Genomic DNA, 26,132 nt, shown 5'->3' on the forward strand with positions numbered 1-26,132 from the left:
AAGCCTGCAGCCCCCAGGTGTGTGGGGCTACGCAAGCGGTTCCCAAAGAGCTTTAGAACAAGGCCTAGTTTTCCCTGCTGGCTCTTAGGGCGTGGGACCCCTCTCCAGCCATATGGCCATCTTTGTGCCTGGCGTGGCGCCAAGTGGGAAAGGGTGGTTTTGAGGCTGAAGGCAGCAGGAAAGTCTGCAGCCCCCAGGTCTGTGGGGCTACGCCAGCGGTTCCCAAAGAGCTTTAGAACAAGGCATAGTTTTCCCTGCTGGCTCCTTGCGCGTGGGACCCATCTCCAGCCATATGGCCATTTTTGTGCCTGGCGCGGCGCCAAGTGGGAAAGGGTGGTTTTGAGGCTGAAGGCAGCAGGAAAGCCTGTAGCCCGCAGGTGTGTGGGGCTACGCAAGCGGTTCCCAAAGAGCTTTAGAACAAGGCCTAGTTTTCCCTGCTGGCTCTTTGGGCGTGGGACCCAACTCCAGCCATATGGCCATTTTTGTGCCTGGCACGGCACCAAGTGGGAAAGGGTGGTTCTGAGGCTGAAGGCATCAGGAAAGCCTGCAGCCCCCAGGTGTGTGGGGCTACGCAAGCGGTTCCCAAAGAGCTTTAGAACAAGGCCTAGTTTTCCCTGCTGGCTCCTTGGGCGTGGGACCCATCTCCAGCCATATGGCCATTTTTGTGCCTGGCGCGGCGCCAAGTGGGAAAGGGTGGTTTTGAGGCTGAAGGCAGCAGGAAAGCCTGCAGCCCCCAGGTGTGTGGGGCTACGCAAGCGTTTCCCAAAGAGCTTTAGAACAAGGCCTAGTTTTCCCTGCTGGCTCCTTGGGCGTGGGACCCATCTCCAGCCATATGGCCATTTTTGTGCCTGGCACAGCGCCAAGTGGGAAAGGGTGTTTTTGAGGCTGAAGGCAGCAGGAAAGCCTGCAGCCCCCAGGTCTGTGGGGCTACGCAAGCGGTTCCCAAAGAGCTTTAGAATAAGGCCTAGTTTTCCCTGCTGGCTCTTTGGGCGTGGGACCCATCTCCAGCCATATGGCCATTTTTGTGCCTGGCGCGGCGCCAAGTGGGAAAGGGTGGTTTTGAGGCTGAAGGCAGCAGGAAAGCCTGCAGCCCCCAGGTCTGTGGGCTACGCAAGCCGTTCCCAAAGAGCTTTAGAACAAGGCCTAGTTTTCCCTGCTGGCTCTTTGGGCGTGGGACCCAACTCCAGCCATATGGCCATTTTTGTGCCTGGCGCGGCGCCAAGTGGGAAAGGGTGGTTTTGAGGCTGAAGGCAGCAGGAAAGCCTGCAGCCCCCAGGTCTGTGGGGCTACGCAAGCGGTTCCCAAAGAGCTTTAGAACAAGGCCTAGTTTTCCCTGCTGGCTCGTAGGGCGTGGGACCCCTCTCCAGCCATATGGCCATTTTTGTGCCTGGCGCAGCGCCAAGTGGGAAAGGGTGGTTAGGAGGCTGAAGGCATCAGGAAAGCCTGCAGCCCCCAGGTGTGTGGGGCTACGCAAGCGGTTCCCAAAGAGCTTTAGAACAAGGCCTAGTTTTCCCTGCTGGCTCCTTGGGCGTGGGACCCATCTCCAGCCATATGGCCATTTTTGTGCCTGGCGTGGCGCCACATGGGAAAGGGTGGTTTTGAGGCTGAAGGCAGCAGGAAAGCCTGCAGCCCCCAGGTGTGTGGGGCTACGCAAGCGGTTCCCAAAGAGCTTCAGAAGAAGGCCTAGTTTTCCCTGCTGGCTCTTTGGGCGTGGGACCCATCTCCAGCCATATGGCCATTTTTGTGCCTGGCGCGGCGCCAAGTGGGAAAGGGTGGTTTTGAGGCAGAAGGCAGCAGGAAAGCCTGCAGCCCCCAGGTGTGTGGGGCTATGCAAGCGGTTCACAAAGAGCTTTAAAACAAGGCCTAGTTTTCCCTGCTGGCTCTTTGGGCGTGGGTCCCATCTCCAGCCATATGGCCATTTTTGTGACTGGCACAGCGCCAAGTTGGAAAGGGTGGTTTTGAGGCTGAAGGCAGCAGGAAAGCCTGCAGCCCCCAGGTGTGTGGGGCTACGCAAGCGGTTCCCAAAGAGCTTTAGAAGGAGGCCTAGTTTTCCCTGCTGGCTCCTTTGGCGTGGGTCCCATCTCCAGCCACATGGCCATCTTTGTGCCTGGCGTGGCGCCAAGTGGGAAAGGGTGGTTTTGAGGCTGAAGGCAGCAGGAAAGCCTGCAGCCCCCAGGTCTGTAGGGCTACGCAAGCGGTTCCCAAAGAGCTTCAGAAGAAGGCCTAGTTTTCCCTGCTGGCTCTTTGGGCGGGGGACCCATCTCCAGCCATATGGCCATTTTTGTGCCTGGCGCGGCGCCAAGTGGGAAAGGGTGGTTTTGAGGCTGAAGGCAGCAGGAAAGCCTGCAGCCCCCAGGTGTGTGGGGCTATGCAAGCGGTTCCCAAAGAGCTTTAGAACAAGGCCTAGTTTTCCCTGCTGGCTCCTTTGGCGTGGGACCAATCTCCAGCCATATGGCCATTTTTGTGACAGGCACAGCGCCAAGTGGGAAAGGGTGTTTTTGAGGCTGAAGGCAGCAGGAAAGCCTGCAGCCCCCAGGTCTGTGGGGCTACGCAAGCGGTTCCCAAAGAGCTTTAGAATAAGGCCTAGTTTTCCCTGCTGGCTCTTTGGGCGGGGGACACATCTCCAGCCATATGGCCATTTTTGTGCCTGGCGCGGCGGCAAGTGGGAAAGGGTGGTTTTGAGGCTGAAGGCAGCAGGAAAGCCTGCAGCCCCCAGGTGTGTGGGGCCACGCAAGCGGTTCCCAAAGAGCTTTAGAAGAAGGCCTAGTTTTCCCTGCTGGCTCTTTGGGCGTGGGACCCATCTCCAGCCATATGGCCATTTTTGTGCCTGGCGCGGCGCCAAGTGGGAAAGGGTGGTTTTCAGTCTGAAGGCAGCAGGAAAGCCTGCAGCCCCCAGGTCTGTGGGGCTACACAAGCGGTTCCCAAAGAGCTTAAGAACAAGGCCTAGTTTTCCCTGCTGGCTCTTTGGGCGTGGGACCCATCTCCAGCCATATGGCCATTTTTGTACCTGGCGCGGCGGCAAGTGGGAAAGGGTGGTTTTGAGGCTGAAGGCAGCAGGAAAGCCTGTAGCCTGCAGGTGTGTGGGGCTACGCAAGCGGTTCCCAAAGAGCTTTAGAACAAGGCATAGTTTTCCCTGCTGGCTCCTTGGGCGTGGGTCCCATCTCCAGCCACATGGCCATCTTTGTGCCTGGCGTGGCGCCTAGTGTGAAAGGGTGGTTTTGAGGCTGAAGGCAGCAGGAAAGCCTGCAGCCCCCAGGTGTGTGGGGCTACGCAAGCGGTTCCCAAAGAGCTTTAGAACAAGGCCTAGTTTTCCCTGCTGGCTCCTTTGGCGTGGGACCCATCTCCAGCCATATGGCCATTTTTGTGACAGGCACAGCGCCAAGTGGGAAAGGGTGGTTTTTAGGCTGATGGCAGCAGGAAAGCCTGCAGCCCCCAGGTGTGTGGGGCTATGCAAGCGGTTCCCAAAGAGCTTTAGAATAAGGCCTAGTTTTCCCTGCTGGCTCTTTGGGCGTGGGACCCATCTCCAGCCATATGGCCATTTTTGTGCCTGGCGCGGCGCCAAGTGGGAAAGGGTGGTTTTGACGCTGAAGGCAGCAGGAAAGCCTGCAGCCCCCAGGTCTGTGGGGCTACACAAGCGGTTCCCAAAGAGCTTTAGAACAAGGCCTAGTTTTCCCTGCTGGCTCTTTGGGCGTGGGACCCATCTCCAGCCATATGGCCATTTTTGTGCCTGGCGCGGCGCCATGTCGGAAAGGGTGGTACTGAGGCTGAAGGCAGCAGGAAAGCCTGCAGCCCCCAGGTCTGTGGGGCTACGCAAGCGGTTCCCAAAAAGCTTTAGAACAAGGCCTAGTTTTCCCTGCTGGCTCCTTGGGCGTGGGACCCATCTCCAGCCATATGGCCATTTTTGTGCCTGGCGCGGCGCCAAGTGGGAAAGGGTGGTACTGAGGCTGAAGGCAGCAGGAAAGCCTGCAGCCCCCAGGTATGTGGGGCTACGCAAGCGGTTCCCAAAGAGCTTTAGAAGAAGGCCTAGTTTTCCCTGCTGGCTCTTTGGGCGTGGGACCCATCTCCAGCCATATGGCCATTTTTGTGCCTGGCGCGGCGCCAAGTGGGAAAGGGTGGTTTTGAGGCTGAAGGCAGCAGGAAAGCCTGCAGCCCCCAGGTGTGTGGGGCCACGCAAGCGGTTCCCAAAGAGCTTTAGAACAAGGCCTAGTTTTCCCTGCTGGCTCTTTGGGCTGGGGACCCATCTCCAGCCATATGGCCATTTTTGTGCCTGGCGCGGCGCCAAGTGGGAAAGGGTGGTTTTGAGGCTGAAGGCAGCAGGAAAGCCTGCAGCCCCCAGGTCTGTGGGGCTACGCAAGCGGTTCCCAAAGAGCTTTAGAACAAGGCCTAGTTTTCCCTGCTGGCTCTTTGGGCGTGGGACCCATCTCCAGCCATATGGCCATTTTTTTGCCTGGCACGGCGCGAAGTGGGAAAGGGTGGTTCTGAGGCTGATGGCAGCAGGAAAGCCTGCAGCCCCCAGGTGTGTGGGGCTACGCAAGCGGTTCCCAAAGAGCTTTAGAACAAGGCATAGTGTTCCCTGCTGGCTCTTTGGGCATGGGACCAATCTCCAGCCATATGGCCATTTTTGTGCCTGGCGCGGCTCCAAGTGGGAAAGGGTGGTTTTGAGGCTGAAGGCAGCAGGAAAGCTTGCAGGCCCCAGGTCTTTGGGGCTACGCAAGCGTTTCCCACAGAGCTTTAGAACAAGGCATAGTTTTCCCTGCTGGCTCCTTGGGCGTGGGACCCATCTCCAGCCATATGGCCATTTTTGTGCCTGGTACGGCGCCAAGTGGGAAAGGGTGGTTTTGAGGCTGAAGGCAGCAGGAAAGCCTGCAGCCCCCAGGTCTGTGGGGCTACGCAAGCGGTTCCCAAAGAGCTTTAGAAGAAGGCCTAGTTTTCCCTGCTGGCTCTTTGGGCGTGGGACCTATCTCCAGAGATATGACCATTTTTGTGCCTGGCGCGGCGCCAAGTGGGAAAGGGTGGTTCTGAGGCTGAAGGCAGCAGGAAAGCCTGCAGCCCCCAGGTATGTGGGGCTACGCAAGCGGTTCCCAAAGAGCTTTAGAAGAAGGCCTAGTTTTCCCTGCTGGCTCTTTGGGCGGGAGACCCATCTCCAGCCATATGGCCATTTTTGTGCCTGGCGCGGCGCCAAGTGGGAAAGGGTGGTTCTGAGGCTGAAGGCAGCAGGAAAGCCTGCAGCCCCCAGGTCTGTGGGGCTACGCAAGCGGTTCCCAAAGAGCTTCAGAAGAAGGCCTAGTTTTCCCTGCTGGCTCTTTGGGCGTGGGACCCATCTCCAGCCATATGGCCATTTTTGTGCCTGGCGCGGCACCAAGTGGGAAAGGGTGGTTTTGAGGCTGAAGGCAGCAGGAAAGCCTGCAGCCCCCAGGTCTGTGGGGCTACGCAAGCGGTTCCCAAAGAGCTTTAGAACAAGGCCTAGTTTTCCCTGCTGGCTCTTTGGGCGTGGGACCCATCTCCAGCCATATGGCCATTTTTGTGCCTGGCGCGGCACCAAGTGGGAAAGGGTGGTTTTGAGGCTGAAGGCAGCAGGAAAGCCTGCAGCCCCCAGGTCTGTGGGGCTACGCAAGCGGTTCCCAAAGAGCTTTAGAACAAGGCATAGTTTTCCCTGCTGGCTCTTTGGGCGTGGGACCCATCTCCAGAGATATGGCCATTTTTGTGCCTGGCGCAGCGCCAAGTGGGAAAGGGTGGTACTGAGGCTGAAGGCAGCAGGAAAGCCTGCAGCCCCCAGGTATGTGGGGCTACGCAAGCGGTTCCCAAAGAGCTTTAGAAGAAGGCCTAGTTTTCCCTGCTGGCTCTTTGGGCGGGAGACCCATCTCCAGCCATATGGCCATTTTTGTGCCTGGCGCGGCGCCAAGTGGGAAAGTGTGGTTTTGAGGCTGAAGGCAGCAGGAAAGCCTGTAGCCTGGAGGTGTGTGGGGCTACGCAAGCGGTTCCCAAAGAGCTTTAGAACAAGGCATAGTTTTCCCTGCTGGCTCCTTGGGCGTGGGTCCCATCTCCAGCCACATGGCCATCTTTGTGCCTGGCGTGGCGCCTAGTGGGAAAGGGTGGTTTTGAGGATGAAGGCAGCAGGAAAGCCTGCAGCCCCCAGGTCTGTGGGGCTACGCAAGCGGTTCCCAAAGAGCTTCAGAAGAAGGCCTAGTTTTCCCTGCTGGCTCTTTGGGCGTGGGACCAGTCTCCAGCCATATGGCCATTTTTGTGCCTGGCGCGGCGCCAAGTGGGAAAGGGTGGTTTTGAGGCTGAAGGCAGCAGGAAAGCCTGCAGCCCCCAGGTCTGTGGGGCTACGCAAGCGGTTCCCAAAGAGCTTTAGAACAAGGCCTAGTTTTCCCTGCTGGCTCTTTGGGCGTGGGACCCATCTCCAGCCATATTGCCATTTTTGTACCTGGCGCGGCGGCAAGTGGGAAAGGGTGTTTTTGAGGCTGAAGGCAGCAGGAAAGCCTTTAGCCTGCAGATGTGTGGGGCTACGCAAGCGGTTCCCAAAGAGCTTTAGAACAAGGCATAGTTTTCCCTGCTGGCTCCTTTGGCGTGGGACCCATCTCCAGCCATATGGCCATTTTTGTGACAGGCACAGCGCCAAGTGTGAAAGGGTGGTTTTTAGGCTGATGGCAGCAGGAAAGCCTGCAGCCCCCAGGTGTGTGGGGCTATGCAAGCGGTTCCCAAAGAGCTTTAGAACAAGGCCTAGTTTTCCCTGCTGGCTCTTTGGGCGTGGGACCCATCTCCAGCCATATGGCCATTTTTGTGCCTGGCGCGGCGCCAAGTGGGAAAGGGTGGTTTTGAGGCTGAAGGCAGCAGGAAAGCCTGCAGCCCCCAGGTGTGTGGGGCTACACAAGCGGTTCCCAAAGAGATTTAGAACAAGGCATAGTTTTCCCTGCTGGCTCTTTGTGCATGGGACCCATCTCCAGCCATATGGCCATTTTTGTGACTGGCACAGCGCCAAGTGGGAAAGGGTGGTTTTGAGGCTGAAGGCAGCAGGAAAGCCTGCAGCCCCCAGGTGTGTGGGGCTACGCAAGCGGTTCCCAAAGAGCTTTAGAACAAGGCCTAGTTTTCCCTGCTGGCTCTTTGGGCGTGGGACCCATCTCCAGCCATATGGCCATTTTTGTGCCTGGCGCGGGGCCAATTGGGAAAGGGTGGTTTTGAGGCTGAAGGCAGCAGGAAAGCCTGCAGCCCCCAGGTCTGTGGGGCTACGCAAGCGGTTCCCAAAGAGCTTTAGAACAAGGCATAGTTTTCCCTGCTGGCTCTTTGGGCGTGGGACCCATCTCCAGCCATATGACCATTTTTAGCGACTGGCACAGCGCCAAGTGGGAAAGGGTGGTTTTGAGGCTGAAGGCAGCAGGAAAGCCTGCAGCCCCCAGGTGTGTGGGGCCACGCAAGCGGTTCCCAAAGAGCTTTAGAACAAGGCATAGTTTTCCCTGCTAGCTCTTTGGGCGGTGGACCCATCTCCAGCCATATGGCCATTTTTGTGCCTGGCGTGGCGGCAAGTGGGAAAGGGTGGTTTTGAGGCTGAAGGCAGCAGGAAAGCCTGCAGCCCCCAGGTCTGTGGGGCTACGCAAGCGGATCCCAAAGAGATTTAGCACAAGGCATAGTTTTCCCTGCTGGCTCTTTGGGCGTGGGACCCATCTCCAGCCATATGGCCATTTTTGTGCCTGGCGCGGCGCCAAGTGGGAAAGGGTGGTTTTGAGGCTGAAGGCAGCAGGAAAGCCTGCAGCCCCCAGGTGTGTGGGGCTACGCAAGCGGTTCCCAAAGAGCTTTAGAAGAAGGCCTAGTTTTCCCTGCTGGCTCCTTGGGCGGGGGACCCATCTCCAGCCATATGGCCATTTTTGTGCCTGGCGCGGCGCCAAGTGGGAAAGGGTGGTTTTGAGGCTGAAGGCAGCAGGAAAGCCTGCAGCCCCCAGGTCTGTGGGGCTACGCAAGCGGTTCCCAAAGAGCTTTAGAACAAGGCCTAGTTTTCCCTGCTGGCTCTTTGGGCGGGGGACCCATCTCCAGCCATATAGCCATTTTTGTGCCTGGTGTGGTGCCAAGTGGGAAAGGGTGGTTTTGAGGCTGAAGGCAGCAGGAAAGCCTGTAGCCTGGAGGTGTGTGGGGATACGCAAGCGGTTCCCAAAGAGCTTTAGAACAAGGCATAGTTTTCCCTGCTGGCTCCTTGGGCGTGGGTCCCATCTCCAGCCACATGGCCATCTTTGTGCCTGGCGTGGCGCCTAGTGGGAAAGGGTGGTTTTGAGGCTGAAGGCAGCAGGAAAGCCTGCAGCCCCCAGGTCTGTGGGCTACGCAAGCGGTTCCTAAAGAGCTTTAGAACAAGGCCTAGTTTTCCCTGCTGACTCTTTGGGCATGGGACCCATCTCCAGTCATGTGGCCATTTTTGTGCCTGGCGCGGCACCAAGTGGTAAAGGGTGGTTTTGAGGCTGAAGGCAGCAGGAAAGCCTGCAGCCCCCAGGTCTGTGGGGCTACGCAAGCGGTTCCCAAAGAGCTTTAGAACAAGGCATAGTTTTCCCTGCTGGCTCTTTGGGCGTGGGACCCATCTCCAGCCATATGGCCATTTTTGTACCTGGCGCGGCGGCAAGTGGGAAAGGGTGGTTTTGAGGCTGAAGGCAGCAGGAAAGCCTGTAGCCTGCAGGTGTGTGGGGCTACGCAAGCGGTTCCCAAAGAGCTTTTAGAACAAGGCATAGTTTTCCCTGCTGGCTCCTTGGGCGTGGGTCCCATCTCCAGCCGCATGGCCATCTTTGTGCGTGGCGTGGCGCTAAGTGGGAAAGGGTGGTTTTGAGGCTGAAGGCAGCAGGAAAGCCTGCAGCCCCCAGGTCTGTGGGGCTACGCAAGCCATTCACAAAGAGCTTTAGAACAAGGCCTAGTTTTCCCTGCTGGCTCCTTTGGCGTGGGACCCATCTCCAGCCATATGGCCATTTTTGTGCCTGGCGCGGCGCCAAGTGGGAAAGGTTGGTTTTGAGGCTGAAGGCAGCAGGAAAGCCTGCAGCCCCCAGGTGTGTGGGGCTACACAAGCGGTTCCCAAAGAGATTTAGAACAAGGCATAGTTTTCCCTGCTGGCTCTTTGTGCATGGGACCCATCTCCAGCCATATGGCCATTTTTGTGACTGGCACAGCGCCAAGTGGGAAAGGGTGGTTTTGAGGCTGAAGGCAGCAGGAAAGCCTGCAGCCCCCAGGTCTGTGGGGCTACGCAAGCGGTTCCCAAAGAGCTTTAGAACAAGGCCTAGTTTTCCCTGCTGGCTCGTTGGGCGTGGGACCCATCTCCAGCCATATGGCCATTTTTGTGCCTGGCACGGCGCCATGTGGGAAAGGGTGGTACTGAGGCTGAAGGCAGCAGGAAAGCCTGCAGCCCCCAGGTGTGTGGGGCTACGCAAGTGGTTCCCAAAGAGCTTTAGAACAAGGCATAGTTTTCCCTGCTGGCTCTTTGGGCGTGGGACCCATCTCCAGCCATATGACCATTTTTAGCGACTGGCACAGCGCCAAGTGGGAAAGGGTGGTTTTGAGGCTGAAGGCAGCAGGAAAGCCTGCAGCCCCCAGGTGTGTGGGGCCACGCAAGCCGTTCCCAAAGAGCTTTAGAACAAGGCATAGTTTTCCCTGCTAGCTCTTTGGGCGGTGGACCCATCTCCAGCCATATGGCCATTTTTGTGCCTGGCGCGGCGGCAAGTGGGAAAGGGTGGTTTTGAGGCTGAAGGCAGCAGGAAAGCCTGCAGCCCCCAGGTCTGTGGGGCTACGCAAGCGGATCCCAAAGAGATTTAGAACAAGGCATAGTTTTCCCTGCTGGCTCTTTGGGCATGGGACCCATCTCCAGCCATATGGCCAATTTTGTGACTGGCACAGCGCCAAGTGGGAAAGGGTGGTTTTGAGGCTGAAGGCAGCAGGAAAGCCTGCAGCCCCCAGGTCTGTGGGGCTACGCAAGCGGTTCCCAAAGAGCTTTAGAAGAAGGCCTAGTTTTCCCTGCGGGCTCTTTGGGCGGGAGACCCATCTCCAGCCATATGGCCATTTTTGTGCCTGGCGCGGCGGCAAGTGGGAAAGGGTGGTTTTGAGGCTGAAGGCAGCAGGAAAGCCTGCAGCCCCCAGGTCTGTGGGGCTACGCAAGCGGTTCCCAAAGAGCTTTAGAAGAAGGCCTAGTTTTCCCTGCTGGCTCTTTGGGCGTGGGACCCATCTCCAGCCATATGGCCATTTTTGTGCCTGGCGCGGCGCCAAGTGGGAAAGGGTGGTACTGAGGCTGAAGGCAGCAGGAAAGCCTGCAGCCCCCAGGTATGTGGGGCTACGCAAGCGGTTCCCAAAGAGATTTAGAAGAAGGCCTAGTTTTCCCTGCTGGCTCTTTGGGCGTGGGACCCATCTCCAGCCATATGGCCATTTTTGTGCCTGGCGCGGCGCCAAGTGGGAAAGGGTGGTTTTGAGGCTGAAGGCAGCAGGAAAGCCTGCAGCCCCCAGGTGTGTGGGGCTACGCAAGCAATTCCCAAAGAGCTTTAGAACAAGGCATAGTTTTCCCTGCTGGCTCCTTGGGCGTGGGACCCATCTCCAGCCATATGGCCATTTTTGTGCCTGGCGCGGCGCCAAGTGGGAAAGGGTGGTTTTGAGGCTGAAGGCAGCAGGAAAGCCTGCAGCCTGCAGGTGTGTGGGGCTACGCAAGCGGTTCCCAAAGAGCTTTAGAACAAGGCCTAGTTTTCCCTGCTGGCTCTTTGGGCGTGGGACCCATCTCCAGCCATGTGGCCATTTTTGTGCCTGGTACGGCGCCAAGTGGGAAAGGGTGGTTTTGAGGCTGAAGGCAGCAGGAAAGCCTGCAGCCCCCAGGTGTGTGGGGCTACGCAAGCGGTTCCCAAAGAGCTTTAGAACAAGGCCTAGTTTTCCCTGCTGGCTCTTTGGGCGTGGGACCCATCTCCAGCCATATGGCCATTTTTGTGCCTGGCGCGGCGGCAAGTGGGAAAGGGTGGTTTTGAGGCTGAAGGCAGCAGGAAAGCTTGCAGCCCCCAGGTGTGTGGGGCTACGCAAGCGGTTCCCACAGAGCTTTAGAACAAGGCCTAGTTTTCCCTGCTGGCTCCTTGGGCGTGGGACCCATCTCCAGCCATATGGCCATTTTTGTGCCTGGCGCGGCGCCAAGTGGGAAAGGGTGGTTTTGAGGCTGAAGGCAGCAGGAAAGCCTGCAGCCCCCAGGTCAGTGAGGCCAGGCAAACGGTTCCCACAGAGCTTTAGAACAAGGCATAGTTTTCCCTGCTAGCTCTTTGGGCGGGGGACCCATCTCCAGCCATATGGCCATTTTTGTGCCTTGCGCGGCGCCAAATGGGAAAGAGTGGTTTTGAGGCTGAAGGCAGCAGGAAACCTTGCAGCCCCCAGGTGTGTGGGGCTACGCAAGCGGTTCCCACAGAGCTTTAGAACAAGGCCTAGTTTTCCCTGCTGGCTCCTTGGCCGTGGGACCCATCTCCAGCCATATGGCCATTTTTGTGCCTGGCACGGCGCCAAGTGGGAAAGGGTGGTTTTGAGGCTGAAGGCAGCAGGAAAGCCTGCAGCCTGCAGGTGTGTGGGGCTACGCAAGCGGTTCCCAAAGAGCTTTAGAACAAGGCCTAGTTTTCCCTGCTGGCTCTTTGGGCGTGGGACCCATCTCCAGCCATATGGCCATTTTTGTGCCTGGCGCGGCGGCAAGTGGGAAAGGGTGGTTTTGAGGCTGAAGGCAGCAGGAAAGCTTGCAGCCCCCAGGTGTGTGGGGCTACGCAAGCGGTTCCCACAGAGCTTTAGAACAAGGCCTAGTTTTCCCTGCTGGCTCCTTGGGCGTGGGACCCATCTCCAGCCATATGGCCATTTTTGTGCCTGGCACGGCGCCAAGTGGGAAAGGGTGGTTTTGAGGCTGAAGGCAGCAGGAAATCCTGCAGCCCCCAGGTCTGTGAGGCCACGGAAACGGTTCCCACAGAGCATTAGAACAAGGCATAGTTTTCCCTGCTAGCTCTTTTGGCAGGGGACCCATCTCCAGCCATATGGCCATTTTTGTGCCTGGCGTGGTGCTAAGTGGGAAAGGGTGGTTTTGAGGCTGAAGGCAGCAGGAAAGCCTGCAGCCCCCAGGACTGTGAGGCCAGGCAAACGGTTCCCACAGAGCTTTAGAACAAGGCATAGTTTTCCCTGCTAGCTCTTTGGGCGGGGGACCCATTTACAGCCATATGGCCATTTTTGTGCCTGGCGCGGCGCCAAGTGGGAAAGAGTGGTTTTGAGGCTGAAGGCAGAAGAAAGCCTGCAGCCCCCAGGTGTGTGGGGCTACGCAAGCGGTTCCCAAAGTGCTTTAGAACAAGGCCTAGTTTTCCCTGCTGGCTCCTTGGGCGTGGGACCCATCTCCAGCCATATGGCCATTTTTGTGCCTGGCGCGGCGCCAAGTGGGAAAGGGTGGTTTTGAGGCTGAAGGCAGCAGGAAAGCCTGCAGCCCCCAGGTGTGTGGGGCTACGCAAGCGGTTCCCAAAGACCTTTAGAACAAGGCCTAGTTTTCCCTACTGGCTCCTTGGGCGTGGGTACCATCTCCAGCCATATGGCCATCTTTGTGACTGGCGTGGCGCCAAGTGGGAAAGGGTGGTTTTGAGGCTGAAGGCAGCAGGAAAGCCTGCAGCCCCCAGGTGTGTGGGGCTACGCAAGCGGTTCCCAAAGAGCTTTAGAACAAGGCCTAGTTTTCCCTGCTGGCTCCTTGGCCGTGGGACCCATCTCCAGCCATATGGCCATTTTTGTGACTGGCACAGCGCCAAGTGGGAAAGGGTGGTTTTGAGGCTGAAAGCAGCAGGAAAGCCTGCAGCCCCCAGGTGTGTGGGGCTACGCAAGCGGTTCCCAAAGAGCTTTAGAACAAGGCCTAGTTTTCCCTGCTGGCTCATTGGGCGTGGGACCGATCTCCAGCCATATGGCCATTTTTGTGCCTGGCGCGGCACCAAGTGGGAAAGGGTGGTTTTGAGGCTGAAGGCAGCAGGAAAGCCTGCAGCCCCCAGGTGTGTGGGGCTACGCAAGCGGTTCCCAAAGAGCTTTAGAACAAGGCCTAGTTTTCCCTGCTGGCTCTTTGGGCGTGGGACCCATCTCCAGCCATATGGCCATTTTTGTGCCTGGCGTGGTGCCAAGTGGGAAAGGGTGGTTTTGAGGCTGAAGGCAGCAGAAAAGCCTGCAGCCCCCAGGTCAGTGAGGCCACGCAAACGGTTCCCACAGAGCATTAGAACAAGGCATAGTTTTCCCTGCTAGCTCTTTGGGCGGGGGACCCATCTCCAGCCATATGGCCATTTTTGTGCCTGGCGTGGTGCCAAGTGGGAAAGGGTGGTTTTGAGGCTGAAGGCAGCAGGAAAGCCTGCAGCCCGCAGGTGTGTGAGGCCACGCAAACGGTTCCCACAGAGCTTTAGAACAAGGCATAGTTTTCCCTGCTAGCTCTTTGGGCGGGGGACCCATCTCCAGCCATATGGCCATTTTTGTGACTGGCATGGTGCCAAGTGGGAAAGAGTGGTTTTGAGGCTGAAGGCAGCAGGAAAGCCTGCAGCCCCCAGGTCTGTGGGGCTACGCAAGCGGTTCCCAAAGAGCTTTAGAAAAAGGCCTAGTTTTCCCTGCTGGCTCCTTGGCCGTGGGACCCATCTCCAGCCATATGGCCATTTTTGTGCCTGGCGCGGCGCCAAGTGGGAAAGGGTGGTTTTGAGGCTGAAGGCAGCAGGAAAGCCTGCAGCCCCCAGGTCAGTGAGGCCACGCAAACGGTTCCCACAGAGCATTAGAACAAGGCATAGTTTTCCCTGCTAGCTCTTTGGGCGGGGGACCCATCTCCAGCCATATGGCCATTTTTGTGCCTGGCGTGGTGCCAAGTGGGAAAGGGTGGTTTTGAGGCTGAAGGCAGCAGGAAAGCCTGCAGCCCCCAGGTGTGTGAGGCCACGCAAACGGTTCCCACAGAGCTTTAGAACAAGGCATAGTTTTCCCTGCTAGCTCTTTGGGCGGGGGACCCATCTCCAGCCATATGGCCATTTTTGTGACTGGCATGGTGCCAAGTGGGAAAGAGTGGTTTTGAGGCTGAAGGCAGCAGGAAAGCCTGCAGCCCCCAGGTCTGTGGGGCTACGCAAGCGGTTCCCAAAGAGTTTTAGAAAAAGGCATAGTTTTCCCTGCTTGCTCCTTGGCCGTGGGACCCATCTCCAGCCATATGGCCATTTTTGTGCCTGGCGTGGTGCCAAGTGGGAAAGGGTGGCTTTGAGGCTGAAGGCAGCAGGAAAGCCTGCAGCCCCCAGGTGTGTGAGGCCACGCAAACGGTTCCCACAGAGCTTTAGAACAAGGCATAGTTTTCCCTGCTAGCTCTTTGGGCGGGGGACCCATCTCCAGCCATATGGCCATTTTTGTGACTGGCATGGTGCCAAGTGGGAAAGAGTGGTTTTGAGGCTGAAGGCAGCAGGAAAGCCTGCAGCCCCAGGTCTGTGGGGCTACGCAAGCGGTTCCCAAAGAGCTTTAGAAAAAGGCCTAGTTTTCCCTGCTGGCTCCTTGGGCGTGGGACCCATCTCCAGCCATATGGCCATTTTTGTGCCTGGCGCGGCGCCAAGTGGGAAAGGGTGGTTTTGAGGCTGAAGGCAGCAGGAAAGCCTGCAGCCCCCAGGTCTGTGGGGCTACGCAAGCGGTTCCCAAAGAGCTTTAGAACAAGGCCTATTTTTCCCTGCTGGCTCTTTGGGCGTGGGTCCCATCTCCAGCCATATGGCCATAATTGTGCCTGGCGTGGCGCCAAGTGGGAAAGGGTGGTTTTGAGGCTGAAGGCAGCAGGAAAGCCTGCAGCCCCCAGGTCTGTGGGGCTACGCAAGCGGTTCCCACAGAGCTTTAGAACAAGGCCTAGTTTTCCCTGCTGGCTCTTTGGGCGTGGGACCCATCTCCAGCCATATGGCCATTTTTGTGCCTGGCGCGGCGCCAAGTGGGAAAGGGTGGTTCTGAGGCTGAAGGCAGCAGGAAAGCCTGCAGCCCCCAGGTCTGTGGGGCTACGCAAGCGGTTCCCAAAGAGCTTTAGAACAAGGCATAGTTTTCCCTGCTGGCTCCTTGGGCGTGGGACCCATCTCCAGCCATATGGCCATTTTTGTGACTGGCACAGCGCCAAGTGGGAAAGGGTGGTTTTGAGGCTGAAGGCAGCAGGAAAGCCTGCAGCCTGCAGGTGTGTGGGGCTACGCAAGCGGTTCCCAAAGAGCTTTAGAACAAGGCCTAGTTTTCCCTGCTGGCTCCTTGGGCGTGGGACCCATCTCCAGCCATATGGCCATCTTTGTGACTGGCGTGGCGCCAAGTGGGAAAGGGTGGTTTTGAGGCTGAAGGCAGCAGGAAAGCCTTCAGCCCCCAGGTCTGTGGGGCTACGGAAACGGTTCCCAAAGAGCTTTAGAACAAGGCATAGTTTTCCCTGCTGGCTCTTTGGGCATGGGACCCATCTCCAGCCATATGGCCATTTTTGTGCCTGGCGCGGCGCCAAGTGGGAAAGGGTGGTTTTGAGGCTGAAGGCAGCAGGAAAGCCTGCAGCCCCCAGGTCTGTGGGGCCACGCAAACGGTTCCCACAGAGCTTTAGAACAAGGCCTAGTTTTCCCTGCTGGCTCTTTGTGTGTGGGACCCATCTCCAGCCATATGGCCATTTTTGTGCCTGGCGCGGCGCCAAGTGGGAAAGAGTGGTTTTGAGGCTGAAGGCAGCAGGAAAGCCTGCAGCCCCCAGGTCTGTGTGGCTACGCAAGCGGTTTCCAAAGAGCTTTGGAACAAGGCCTAGTTTTCCCTGCTGGCTCCTTGGCCGTGGGACCCATCTCCAGCCATATGGCCATTTTTGTGACTGGCACAGCGCCAAGTGGGAAATGGTGGTTTTGAGGCTGAAAGCAGCAGGAAAGCCTGCAGCCCCCAGGTCTGTGAGGCCACGCAAACGGTTCCCACAGAGCATTAGAACAAGGCATAGTTTTCCCTGCTAGCTCTTTGGGCGGGGGACCCATCTCCAGCCATATGGCCATTTTTGTGCCTGGCGTGGTGCAAAGTGGGAAAGGGTGGTTTTGAGGCTGAAGGCAGCAGGAAAGCCTGCAGCCCCCAGGTCTGTGGGGCTACGCAAGCGGTTCCCAAAGAGCTTTAGAAAAAGGCATAGTTTTCCCTGCTGGCTCCTTGGCCGTGGGACCCATCTCTAGCCATATGGCCATTTTTGTGCCTGGCGTGGTGCCAAGTGGGAAAGGGTGGTTTTGAGGCTGAAGGCAGCAGGAAAGCCTGCAGCCCCCAGGTGTGTGAGGCCACGCAAACGGTTCCCACAGAGATTTAGAACAAGGCATAGTTTTCCCTGCTAGCTCTTTGGGCGGGGGACCCATCTCCAGCCATATGGCCATTTTTGTGACTGGCATGGTGCCAAGTGGGAAAGAGTTGTTTTGAGGCTGAAGGCAGCAGGAAAGCCTGCAGCCCCCAGGTCTGTGGGGCTACGCAAGCGGTTCCCAAAGAGCTTTAGAAAAAGGCCTAGTTTTCCCTGCTGGCTCCTTGGGCGTGGGACCCATCTCCAGCCATATGGCCATTTTTGTGCCTGGCGCGGCGCCAAGTGGGAAAGGGTGGTTTTGAGGCTGAAGGCAGCAGGAAAGCCTGCAGCCCCCAGGTCTGTGGGGCTACGCAAGCAGTTCCCAAAGAGCTTTAGAACAAGGCCTAGTTTTCCCTGCTGGCTCTTTGGGCGTGGGTCCCATCTCCAGCCATATGGCCATCTTTGTGCCTGGCGTGGCGCCAAGTGGGAAAGGGTGGTTTTGAGGCTGAAGGCAGCAGGAAAGCCTGCAGCCCCCAGGTGTGTGGGGCTACGCAAGCGGTTCCCACAGAGCTTTAGAACAAGGCCTAGTTTTCCCTGCTGGCTCTTTGGGCGTGGGACCCATCTCCAGCCATATGGCCATTTTTGTGCCTGGCGCGGCGCCAAGTGGGAAAGGGTGGTTCTGAGGCTGAAGGCAGCAGGAAAGCCTGCAGCCCCCAGGTCTGTGGGGCTACGCAAGCGGTTCCCAAAGAGCTTTAGAACAAGGCATAGTTTTCCCTGCTGGCTCCTTGGCCGTGGGACCCATCTCCAGCCATATGGCCATTTTTGTGACTGGCACAGCGCCAAGTGGGAAAGGGTGGTTTTGAGGCTGAAGGCAGCAGGAAAGCCTGCAGCCCCCAGGTCTGTGGGGCTACGCAAGCGGTTCCCAAAGAGCTTTAGAACAAGGCCTAGTTTTCCCTGCTGGCTCCTTGGGCGTGGGACCCATCTCCAGCCATATGGCCATTTTTGTGCCTGGCGCGGCACCAAGTGGGAAAGGGTGGTTTTGAGGCTGAAGGCAGCAGGAAAGCCTGCAGCCCCCAGGTCTGTGGGGCTACGCAAGCCGTTCCCAAAGAGCTTTAGAAGAAGGCCTAGTTTTCCCTGCTGGCTCCTTGGGCGTGGGACCCATCTCCAGCCATATGGCCATTTTTGTGCCTGGCGCGGCGCCAAGTGGGAAAGGGTGGTTTTGAGGCTGTAGGCAGCAGGATAGCCTGCAGCCCCCAGGTGTGTGGGGCTACACAAGCGGTTCCCAAAGAGCTTTAGAACAAGGCATAGTTTTCCCTGCTGGATCCTTGAGCGTGGGACCCATCTCCAGCCATATGGCCATTTTTGTGCCTGGCGCGGCGCCAAGTGGGAAAGGGTGGTTTTGAGGCTGAAGGCAGCAGGAAAGCCTGCAGCCCCCAGGTCTGTGGGGCTACGCAAGCCGTTCCCAAAGAGCTTTAGAACAAGGCCTAGTTTTCCCTGCTGGCTCTTTGGGCGTGGGTCCCATCTCCAGCCATATGGCCATCTTTGTGCCTGGCGTGGCGCCAAGTGGGAAAGGGTGGTTCTGAGGCTGAAGGCAGCAGGAAAGCCTGCAGCCCCCAGGTCTGTGGGGCCACGCAAACGGTTCCCACAGAGCTTTAGAACAAGGCCTAGTTTTCCCTGCTGGCTCTTTGGGCGTGGGACCCATCTCCAGCCATATGGCCATTTTTGTGCCTGGCGCGGCGCCAAGTGGGAAAGGGTGGTTCTGAGGCTGAAGGCAGCAGGAAAGCCTGCAGCCCCCAGGTCTGTGGGGCTACGCAAGCGGTTCCCAAAGAGCTTTAGAACAAGGCATAGTTTTCCCTGCTGGCTCCTTGGGCGGGAGACCCATCTCCAGCCATATGGCCATTTTTCTGACTGGCACAGCGCCAAGTGGGAAAGGGTGGTTTTGAGGCTGAAGGCAGCAGGAAAGCCTGCAGCCTGCAGGTGTGTGGGGCTACGCAAGCGGTTCCCAAAGAGCTTTAGAACAAGGCCTAGTTTTCCCTGCTGGCTCCTTGGGCGTGGGACCCATCTCCAGCCATATGGCCATTTTTGTGCCTGGCGCGGCGCCAAGTGGGAAAGGGTGGTTCTGAGGCTGAAGGCAGCAGGAAAGCCTGCAGCCCCCAGGTCTGTGGGGCTACGCAAGCGGTTCCCAAAGAGCTTTAGAACAAGGCATAGTTTTCCCTGCTGGCTCCTTGGGCGGGAGACCCATCTCCAGCCATATGGCCATTTTTCTGACTGGCACAGCGCCAAGTGGGAAAGGGTGGTTTTGAGGCTGAAGGCAGCAGGAAAGCCTGCAGCCTGCAGGTGTGTGGGGCTACGCAAGCGGTTCCCAAAGAGCTTTAGAACAAGGCCTAGTTTTCCCTGCTGGCTCCTTGGGCGTGGGACCCATCTCCAGCCATATGGCCATTTTTGTGCCTGGCACGGCGCCAAGTTGGAAAGGGTGGTTTTGAGGCTGAAGGCAGCAGGAAAGCCTGCAGCCCCCAGGTCTGTGTGGCTACGCAAGCGGTTTCCAAAGAGCTTTAGAAGAAGGCATAGTTTTCCCTGCTGGCTCCTTGGGCGTGGGACCCATCTCCAGCCATATGGCCATTTTTGTGCCTGGCGCGGCACCAAGTGGGAAAGGGTGGTTTTGAGGCTGAAGGCAGCAGGAAAGCCTGCAGCCCCCCGGTCTGTGGGGCTACGCAAGCGGTTCCCAAAAAGCTTTAGAACAAGGCATATTTTTCCCTGCTGGCTCTTTGGGCTGGGGACCCATCTCCAGGCATAACGCCATTTTTGTGCCTGGCGCGGCGCCAAGTGGGAAAGGGTGGTTTTGAGGCTGAAGGCAGCAGGAAAGCCTGCAGCCCCTAGGTCTGTGGGGCTACGCAAGCGGTTCCCAAAGAGCTTTAGAACAAGGCCTAGTTTTCCCTGCTGGCTCTTTGGGCGTGGGTCCCATCTCCAGCCATATGGCCATTTTTGTACCTGGCACGGCGCCAATTGGGAAAGGGTGGTTCTGAGGCTGAAGGCAGCAGGAAAGCCTGCAGCCCCCAGGTCTGTGGGGCTACGCAAGCGGTTCCCAAAGAGCTTTAGAAGAAGGCCTAGTTTTCCCTGCTGGCTCTTTGGGCGTGGGACCCATCTCCAGCCATATGGCCATTTTTTTGCCTGGCGCGGTGCCATGTGGGAAAGGGTGGTTTTGAGGCTGAAGGCAGCAGGAAAGCCTGCAGCCCCCAGGTCTGTGGGGCTACGCAAGCGGTTCCCAAAGAGCTTTAGAACAAGGCATAGTTTTCCCTGCTGGCTCTTTGGGCGTGGGACTCCTCTCCAGCCATATGGCCATCTTTGTGCCTGGCACAGCGCCAAGTGGGAAAGTGTGGTTTTAAGGCTGAAGGCAGCAGGAAAGCCTGCAGCCCCCAGGTCTGTGGGGCTACGCAAGCGGTTCCCAAAGAGCTTTAGAACAAGGCCTAGTTTTCCCTGCTGGCTCTTTGGGCATGGGACCCGTCTCCAGGCATATGGCCATTTTTGTGCCTGGCGCGGCGCCAAGTGGGAAAGGGTGGTTTTGTGGCTGAAGGCAGCAGGAAAGCCTGCAGCCCCCAGGTGTGTGGGGCTACGCAAGCGGTTCCCAAAGAGCTTTAGAACAAGGCATAGTTTTCCCTGCTGGCTCCTTGGGCGTGGGACCCATCTCCAGCCATATGGCCATTTTTGTGCCTGGCGCGGCGCCAAGTGGGAAAGGGTGGTTTTGAGGCTGAAGGCAGCAGGAAAGCCTGCAGCCCCCAGGTCTGTGGGGCTATGCAAGAGGTTCCCAAAGAGCTTTAGAACAAGGCCTAGTTTTCCCTGCTGGCTCCTTGGGCGTGGGACCCATCTCCAGACATATGGCCATTTTTGTGCCTGGCGCGGCGCCAAGTGGGAAAGGGTGGTTTTGAGGCTGAAGGCAGTAGGAAAGCCTGCAGCCCCCAGGTGTGTGGGGCTACGCAAGCGGTTCCCAAAGAGCTTTAGAACAAGGCATAGTTTTCCCCGCTGGCTCTTTGGGCGTGGGACCCATCTCCAGCCATATGGCCATTTTTGTGACTGGCACAGCGCCAAGTGGGAAAGGGTGGTTTTGAGGCTGAAGGCAGCAGGAAAGCCTGCAGCCCCCAGGTTTGTGGGGCTACGCAAGCGGTTCCCAAAGAGCTTTAGAACAAGGCCTAGTTTCCCCTGATGGCTCTTTGGGCGTGGGTCTCATCTCCAGCCATATTGCCATCTTTGTGCCTGGCGCGGCGCCAAGTGGGAAAGGGTGGTTTTGAGGCTGAAGGCAGCAGGATAGCCTGCAGCCCCCAGGTCTGTGGGCTACGCAAGCCGTTCCCAAAGAGCTTTAGAACAAGGCCTAGTTTTCCCTGCTGGCTCCTTGGGCGTGGGACCCATCTCCAGTCATATGGCCATTTTTGTGCCTGGCGTGGTGCCAAGTGGGAAAGGGTGGTTTTGAGGCTGAAGGCGCCAGGAAAGCCTGCAGCCCCCAGGTGTGTGGGGCTACGCAAGCGGTTCCCAAAGAGCTTTAGAACAAGGCCTAGTTTTCCCTGCTGGCTCCTTGGGCGTGGGACCCCTCTCCAGCCATATGGCCATTTTTGTGCCTGGCGCGGCGCCAAGTGGGAAAGGGTGGTTTTGAGGCTGAAGGCAGCAGGAAAGCCTGCAGCCCCCAGGTGTGTGGGGCTACGCAAGCCGTTCCCAAAGATCTTTAGAACAAGGCCGAGTTTTCCCTGCTGTCTCTTTGGGCGTGGGACCCATCTCCAGCCATATTGCCATTTTCGTGCCTGGCGCGGCGCCAAGTGGGAAAGGGTGGTTCTGAGGCTGAAGGCAGCAGGATAGCCTGCAGCCCCCAGGTGTGTGGGGCTACGCAAGCCATTCCCAAAGAGCTTTAGAACAAGGCATAGTTTTCCCTGCTGGCTCTTTGGGCGTGCGTCCCATCTCCAGCCATATTGCCATAATTGTGCCTGGCGTGGCGCCAAGTGGGAAAGGGTGGTTCTGAGGCTGAAGACAGCAGGAAAGCCTGCAGCCCCCAGGTCTGTGGGGCTACGCAAGCGGTTCCCAAAGAGCTTTAGAACAAGGCCTATTTTTCCCTGCTGGCTCTTTGGGCGTGGGTCCCATCTCCAGCCATATGGCCATTTTTGTACCTGGCACGGCGCCAATTGGGAAAGGGTGGTTCTGAGGCTGAAGGCAGCAGGAAAGCCTGCAGCCCCCAGGTGTGTGGGGCTACGCAAGCGGTTCCCAAAGAGCTTTAGAAGAAGGCCTAGTTTTCCCTGCTGGCTCTTTGGGCGTGGGACCCATCTCCAGCCATATGGCCATTTTTTTGCCTGGCGCGGTGCCAAGTGGGAAAGGGTGGTTTTGAGGCTGAAGGCAGCAGGAAAGCCTGCAGCCCCCAGGTCTGTGGGGCTACGCAAGCGGTTCCCAAAGAGCTTTAGAACAAGGCATAGTTTTCCCTGCTGGCTCTTTGGGCATGGGACTCCTCTCCAGCCATATGGCCATCTTTGTGCCTGGCACAGCGCCAAGTGGGAAAGGGTGGTTTTGAGGCTGAAGGCAGCAGGAAAGCCTGCAGCCCCCAGGTCTGTGGGGCTACGCAAGCCGTTCCCAAAGAGCTTTAGAACAAGGCCTAGTTTTCCCTGCTGGCTCTTTGGGCGGGGGACCCAACTCCAACCATATGGCCATTTTTGTGCCTGGCGCGGCGCCAAGTGGGAAAGGGTGGTTTTGTGGCTGAAGGCAGCAGGAAAGCCTGCAGCCCCCAGGTGTGTGGGGCTACGCAAGCGGTTCCCAAAGAGCTTTAGAACAAGGCATAGTTTTCCCTGCTGGCTCCTTGGGCGTGGGTCCCATCTCCAGCCATATGGCCATTTTTGTGCCTGGCGCGGCGCCAAGTGGGAAAGGGTGGTTTTGAGGCTGAAGGCAGCAGGAAAGCCTGCAGCCCCCAGGTGTGTGGGGCTATGCAAGAGGTTCCCAAAGAGCTTTAGAACAAGGCATAGTTTTCCCTGCTGGCTCCTTGGGCGTGGGACCCATCTCCAGACATATGGCCATTTTTGTGCCTGGCGCGGCGCCAAGTGGGAAAGGGTGGTTTTGAGGCTGAAGGCAGTAGGAAAGCCTGCAGCCCCCAGGTGTGTGGGGCTACGCAAGCGGTTCCCAAAGAGCTTTAGAACAAGGCATAGTTTTCCCCGCTGGCTCTTTGGGCGTGGGACCCATCTCCAGCCATATGGCCATTTTTGTGACTGGCACAGCGCCAAGTGGGAAAGGGTGGTTTTGAGGCTGAAGGCAGCAGGAAAGCCTGCAGCCCCCAGGTGTGTGGGGCTACGCAAGCGGTTCCCAAAGAGCTTTAGAACAAGGCCTAGTTTTCCCTGATGGCTCTTTGGGCGTGGGTCCCATCTCCAGCCATATTGCCATCTTTGTGCCTGGCGCGGCGCCAAGTGGGAAAGGGTGGTTTTGAGGCTGAAGGCAGCAGGATAGCCTGCAGCCCCCAGGTCTGTGGGCTACGCAAGCCGTTCCCAAAGAGCTTTAGAACAAGGCCTAGTTTTCCCTGCTGGCTCCTTGGGCGTGGGACCCATCTCCAGTCATATGGCCATTTTTGTGCCTGGCGTGGTGCCAAGTGGGAAAGGGTGGTTTTTAGGCTGAAGGCGCCAGGAAAGCCTGCAGCCCCCAGGTGTGTGGGGCTACGCAAGCGGTTCCCAAAGAGCTTTAGAACAAGGCCTAGTTTTCCCTGCTGGCTCCTTGGGCGTGGGACCCATCTCCAGCCATATGGCCATTTTTGTGCCTGGCGCGGCGCCAAGTGGGAAAGGGTGGTTTTGAGGCTGAAGGCAGCAGGAAAGCCTGCAGCCCCCAGGTCTGTGGGGCTACGCAAGCCGTTCCCAAAGATCTTTAGAACAAGGCCGAGTTTTCCCTGCTGTCTCTTTGGGCGTGGGACCCATCTCCAGCCATATTGCCATTTTTGTGCCTGGCGCGGCGCCAAGTGGGAAAGGGTGGTTCTGAGGCTGAAGGCAGCAGGATAGCCTGCAGCCCCCAGGTGTGTGGGGCTACGCAAGCCATTCCCAAAGAGCTTTAGAACAAGGCATAGTTTTCCCTGCTGGCTCTTTGGGCGTGGGTCCCATCTCCAGCCATATTGCCATAATTGTGCCTGGCGTGGCGCCAAGTGGGAAAGGGTGGTTCTGAGGCTGAAGACAGCAGGAAAGCCTGCAGCCCCCAGGTCTGTGGGGCTACGCAAGCGGTTCCCAAAGAGCTTTAGAACAAGGCCTAGTTTTCCCTGCTGGCTCTTTGGGCGTGGGACCCATCTCCAGCCATATGGCCATTTTCGTGCCTGGCACGGTACCAAGTGGGAAAGGCTGTTTTTGAGGCTGAAGGCAGCAGGAAAGCCTCAGCCCCCAGGTCTGTGGGGCTACACAAGCGGTTCCCAAAGAGCTTTAGAACAAGGCCTAGTTTTCCCTGCTGGCTCTTTGTGTGTGAGACCCATCTCCAGCCATATGGCCATTTTTGTGCCTGGCGCGGCGCCAAGTGGGAAAGGGTGGTTTTGAGGCTGAAGGCAGCAGGAAAGCCTGCAGCCCCCAGGTCTGTGAGGCCACGCAAACGGTTCCCACAGAGCATTAGAACAAGGCATAGTTTTCCCTGCTAGCTCTTTGGGCGGGGGACCCATCTCCAGCCATATGGCCATTTTTGTGCCTGGCGTGGTGCCAAGTGGGAAAGGGTGGTTTTGAGGCTGAAGGCAGCAGGAAAGCCTGCAGCCCCCAGGTGTGTGAGGCCACGCAAACGGTTCCCACAGAGCTTTAGAACAAGGCATAGTTTTCCCTGCTGGCTCTTTGGGCGGGGGACCCATCTCCAGCCATATGGCCATTTTTGTGACTGGCATGGTGCCAAGTGGGAAAGAGTGGTTTTGAGGCTGAAGGCAGCAGGAAAGCCTGCAGCCCCCAGGTCTGTGGGGCTACGCAAGCGGTTCCCAAAGAGCTTTAGAACAAGGCCTAGTTTTCCCTGCTGGCTCTTTGGGCGTGGGTCCCATCTCCAGCCATATGGCCATCTTTGTGCCTGGCGTGGCGCCAAGTGGGAAAGGGTGGTTTTGAGGCTGAAGGCAGCAGGAAAGCCTGCAGCCCCCAGGTGTGTGGGGCTACGCAAGCGGTTCCCACAGAGCTTTAGAACAAGGCCTAGTTTTCCCTGCTGGCTCTTTGGGCGTGGGACCCATCTCCAGCCATATGGCCATTTTTGTGCCTGGCGCGGCGCCAAGTGGGAAAGGGTGGTTCTGAGGCTGAAGGCAGCAGGAAAGCCTGCAGCCCCCAGGTCTGTGGGGCTACGCAAGCGGTTCCCAAAGAGCTTTAGAACAAGGCATAGTTTTCCCTGCTGACTCCTTGGCCGTGGGACCCATCTCCAGCCATATGGCCATTTTTGTGACTGGCACAGCGCCAAGTGGGAAAGGGTGGTTTTGAGGCTGAAGGCAGCAGGAAAGCCTGCAGCCTGCAGGTGTGTGGGGCTACGCAAGCGGTTCCCAAAGAGCTTTAGAACAAGGCCTAGTTTTCCCTGCTGGCTCCTTGGGCGTGGGACGCATCTCCAGCCATATGGCCATTTTTGTGCCTGGAGCGGCGCCAAGTGGGAAAGGGTGGTTTTGAGGCTGAAGGCAGCAGGAAAGCCTGCAGCCCCCAGGTGTGTGGGGCTACGCAAGCGGTTCCCAAAGAGCTTTAGAACAAGGCCTAGTTTTCCCTGCTGGCTCCTTGGGCGTGGGACCCATCTCCAGCCATATGGCCATTTTTGTGCCTGGCGCGGCGCCAAGTGGGAAAGGGTGGTTTTGAGGCTGAAGGCAGCAGGATAGCCTGCAGCCCCCAGGTGTGTGGGGCTACGCAAGCGGTTCCCAAAGAGCTTTAGAACAAGGCCTAGTTTTCCCTGCTGGCTCCTTGGGCGTGGGACCCATCTCCAGCCATATGGCCATTTTTGTGCCAGGCGCGGCGCCAAGTGGGAAAGGGTGGTTTTGAGGCTGAAGGCAGCAGGAAAGCCTGCAGCCCCCAGGTCTGTGTGGCTACGCAAGCGGTTTCCAAAGAGCTTTGGAACAAGGCCTAGTTTTCCCTGCTGGCTCCTTGGGCGTGGGACCCATCTCCAGCCATATGGCCATTTTTGTGCCTGGCGCGGCACCAAGTGGGAAAGGGTGGTTTTGAGGCTGAAGGCAGCAGGAAAGCCTGCAGCCCCCAGGTGTGTGGGGCTACGCAAGTGGTTCCCAAAGAGCTTTAGAACAAGGCCTAGTTTTCCCTGCTGGCTCTTTGGGCGTGGGACCCATCTCCAGCCATATCGCCATTTTTGTGCCTGGCGCGGCGCCAAGTGGGAAAGGGTGGTTTTGAGGTTGAAGGCAGCAGGAAAGCCTGCAGCCCCCCGGTCTGTGGGGCTACGCAAGCGGTTCCCAAAAAGCTTTAGAACAAGGCATATTTTTCCCTCCTGGCTCTTTGGGCTGGGGACCCATCTCCAGCCATATGGCCATTTTTGTGCCTGGCGCGGCGCCAAGTGGGAAAGGGTGGTTTTGAGGCTGAAGGCAGCAGGAAAGCCTGCAGCCCCCAGGTGTGTGGGGCTACGCAAGCGGTTCCCAAAGAGCTTTAGAACAAGGCCTAGTTTCCCCTGATGGCTCTTTGGGCGTGGGTCTCATCTCCAGCCATATTGCCATCTTTGTGCCTGGCGCGGCGCCAAGTGGGAAAGGGTGGTTTTGAGGCTGAAGGCAGCAGGATAGCCTGCAGCCCCCAGGTCTGTGGGCTACGCAAGCCGTTCCCAAAGAGCTTTAGAACAAGGCCTAGTTTTCCCTGCTGGCTCCTTGGGCGTGGGACCCATCTCCAGTCATATGGCCATTTTTGTGCCTGGCGTGGTGCCAAGTGGGAAAGGGTGGTTTTTAGGCTGAAGGCGCCAGGAAAGCCTGCAGCCCCCAGGTGTGTGGGGCTACGCAAGC

Source organism: Chroicocephalus ridibundus, chromosome 7, assembly GCF_963924245.1.
Source record: "Chroicocephalus ridibundus chromosome 7, bChrRid1.1, whole genome shotgun sequence".
Classification (NCBI taxonomy): domain Eukaryota; kingdom Metazoa; phylum Chordata; class Aves; order Charadriiformes; family Laridae; genus Chroicocephalus; species Chroicocephalus ridibundus.